Source organism: Oreochromis niloticus, unplaced genomic scaffold, assembly GCF_001858045.2.
Source record: "Oreochromis niloticus isolate F11D_XX unplaced genomic scaffold, O_niloticus_UMD_NMBU tig00007924_pilon, whole genome shotgun sequence".
Classification (NCBI taxonomy): Eukaryota; Metazoa; Chordata; class Actinopteri; order Cichliformes; family Cichlidae; genus Oreochromis; species Oreochromis niloticus.
Window position 1 is genome coordinate 92112 of NW_020328850.1, and position 3649 is coordinate 95760.

A 3649-nucleotide genomic window follows, 5' to 3' on the forward strand; every position below is an offset into this window, starting at 1 on the left:
AATTATATAATGAAATTTGTATGTTTTGGATACTTACTAAAACAATAAGTGAAAGTAATGAGAAAGTCGCCACTTTCATGAGTAAATCATATAAGTTTTTACCATTTCTTTTCCATATGGGATTGTTTTGCCCCTTAGCTCCAGGTGTTGTGCAAAAAAGTGATCGTCGGGCAGAAAGTGATTGCCACCCGCGGGAGCGCGCACAGCTGCTTAAAGCTGTAGCATCCAGATTACTTGCAGCTACTTCCGTGCAACTGATATAAGGTGCTGTAAGCTAAACACAGCTTCAACCGTCGTTTGTTGAAAAATAATAACGCAACCGCAACGCATTTTCTTGTTAGTAACGGTAACGGCATTGTAATGATAGGAATAGTAATTAGTTAGACTACTCATCAATGAAAAAAGTAATGCCATTAGTAACGCTGTTACTTGTAACACCGTTATTCCCATCACTGATAGGCTGTGGGTGTTAGCAATGAAATAAGTGTGGCAGGATGAATGTTATCCCTCGGTCCAACCCACTTTCAGCCTGGCGCATTAGGGGGCGCTAGTATAAATAGTGGCCATTTGAGTGTCCCTGGATCGCTTACCTGTGATCTCCCCTTTGGTCACCTGACTTCCCTTTGGTGTTGCAGAGATTATTTGCGGGTTACTCTTCTGAAGCCTCCATCGCAGCTGGTCGTAGCTGTAGAAGCCTCCTCTGAGCCATTCTGCTCACGTTTTATGACACGGCTTACTTGGTACGTAATTAACTTTTGTTACGCTCTCTGCCTTCTATTGTTCTTTTATAGTAATTATTTATTATGCTTTGCAGGAAGTGTGGGCCTTAGTTTTGCGCCAAGCTACGCGAACTGAAGTACTGCTGCTTTGCTTTGCTTTGCTTTGCTGTGCTTTTACCGTTTGTTCCCGTTGCGAGATTTCTTTTCCTGCTGCTGCCAGCTTTTACAGTGGACGTCGGCGTGGACAGCGGCCATATGCATGCCGGTTATGGGAGTCAGCTGGCGTGCATATTGATTGACCGTTAACTTGTAGTCGTGCAGACGGCAAGTTGGAGCAATACGGCGATTCCGTTTGCTCCAGATTTTAGAGTTTTATCCAGATTGTATGTTGTTTTACTGTTTTTGATTTGTAGTTTGGATTTTTGTTACGCCACTGGTGGGAGGCCCTTTTTCTAGCTGTAGATCACCAGTGTGGTCCTGCAGTTGGGTTATCCCCCAGCGTTACACATTAGTTTGTTGTAATATATTAAAATTTTCTTTGTTTCTTTTATTCAGATGCGGAGCGCCGACGTGGAGGAGACTAGGGTGCCTTGGTGGTGGGATCCTTTGCGTGTACACACCTGCCTTGTTTAGTTTATTAGTGTGAGTGTGTGATAGTGTGCTGCACTTGTGTCTTGGTGTGTTTTCTCTTTTTTTTAGTTTGTGTGTGGCATCCCTGCCCCTCCACTGGTAAGCCTCAGCTCTGAATACCTTTTTAAGCATATTTGTACATGAATATTTATATTGCGCTTTTATATGGTGTTTTAAATAATTATTAATAAATTGTCAACTTGTTTATCATTGAACCTCATCTCTGTACTGAGTATAGCGAACCTAAGTGCCTTTTTGGTGATTTAGTGTTATTTCCAGTATTGTCTGGGTGAAATTCCCAGGGTGGCGTTGTCTTTTAAAACTGAAGAGTATTTACTTTATTCCACCTCGTGCTGCCACATAAGGTAATGTAAAAAAAAAAAAAATAAATAAAAAATACTCACCACTGGTAACACGAACATCCATCTTGTCCACGTTATTATTCCCCCTTTTTGCCCAGGTTCGCATGCCGGTAGATCGGTCTGGGCTTTTCGTATTCATATACCAGGGGTGGGCAACTCTAGGCACGCGTGCTAACTGATGGCACGACCATAGCTGGACTGGCCATCGGGCATACCGGGCATTTGCTCGGTGGATGGATGATTTTTTTTTTTTTTTTTGTTTGTAACGGTATAAACAATGAGAGGTGGTGGATTGGCCAGATGCTGGCCGGTGTGTAAAAATAACTCAGTTGTTTGGTGGTGGCTATGGCGGAGCTTCCACAGATTCAGTAAAATTAACAAGTGGTGGAGGCCAGCAGGTGGATGAGGGAGAGGGGAGGCAGGAGGAGGAGAGACCCGAGGCAGCCGCCGGTCCGAGCGTCAGGTGAACTGAACTTCAGGTAAGAAGTTATGACCTGCAGTCTATCTGGGTCAGATATAAACCAAGTTTAAGTGTAGTTTATTTTCGTTGTGCTGACTTTTTACAGTCAGTTACAATAACTCCTACTGCGTACTAGCTAGCATGACGGAGTTTCTATACAGCTGGGTGGGTGCTATGATGTTACTGATAGTAAACTTTATTTTATTCATAAGGTTAGTTAGTAGAGTTGCCAACCGTCCCATAAAAAGATGGAATCGTCTCGTATTCAGAGAAATTATTACGCGTTTCGTGTTGAGCTGAGAAGGGACGCAGTTTGTCCCGTACTTCAGCTAGAATGGAAAAAGACACACAGCTGGAGTTATTCTTTCGTTACGCTGCACAGCTGCCTCTTCTTCTCTCATTCTCTCCCCTCCCTCTCCTGTTTCTACTTCAATCATGAAACTGATCAATGATCAGCTGATCGGCTTTTCTCTCTTGTTTATTTATCACCCACTTTGCGCCAAAAAGAGGAAATCGCCGGATGTCGCGCTAAACAACAGCAGCACGTTTAAGCTTGATCAGCTGTTGTTAGAATTTATTTAATATTAATTTCTAGTATCAGCTGATGTTTGCTGGAGCCACAGCTGTAAAGCTGCTGGTCATGATATCGGTTTGGATATGTGGTGAGAGGGAAACATGAAGATGAAACCAGGAGATGTCCTTACTGAACCATCAGGGCTGAAAGGTAGGGCATTGACAGGGAAAGGAGGGCACAATGAAATGCTTTTTTTTTTCTTATTCTGATTTAAAATGTCTAGATTTTCTTAAATAATTATATGAAGCTTACAACCAAAGTTTTTATCTGATGTAAAATGTATAGAAATCATACATATGCCAACAAGACAGTGTACATCACTGTCACAACAGCGTTTGTTTTCATTCAAAGGCTTTATGGCTTTAATACCTGGTGGGCTGGTCTCTAGTCAAAATGCCCGGGCCGATGTTTTGTCCCAGTCCAGCCCTGGGCACGACACGCAGTGAATTAATCTGAGAAGGTGCATTAAAAAAAATAAATGGCCGCGCCAGCGGTGCACATCGGAAATCAGCTCGCATAGACACTGTCAGGGACCAAGCAGTAAAGCATAAAGGACACAGGTGGTTTTAATAAAAAAAAAAAAAGGGGGGGGTTTATTGACCCAAAAATATAAAAATATATTTAACAAAGCCAAAACATAAACAGGCAGACCAGTAAAAGAGGTCAACTCAATAGACTAAACTCAAAATAATAATTAACAAAACCTCAAACAAACATATGATAAACTGACCTGCTGAAATGACACACGGGGGAACTTAAATACTGGTTTAGCTAAACCAAATGACACACACGGGGGAAAACAAAATGGCTGCCATATAACCAACTAATACAAAACAATTAAACAAACATGAAACACCCCCCCAGGCAATGAAGCATGTGGGTCTGTCCAATTAGGCTGTCCGTG

At 42.3% G+C, this 3649-nt stretch overlaps 1 long non-coding RNA gene across 1 annotated transcript; it reads left to right on the forward strand.

The window, feature by feature from the left end:
- Positions 1–356: 356 nt before the first annotated feature.
- Positions 357–1362, forward strand: LOC102079268 (uncharacterized). Its single transcript, XR_002060554.2, has 2 exons — positions 357–740; positions 815–1362. It is a non-coding gene; the product is annotated as an uncharacterized LOC102079268 (long non-coding RNA).
- Positions 1363–3649: the final 2287 nt, after the last annotated feature.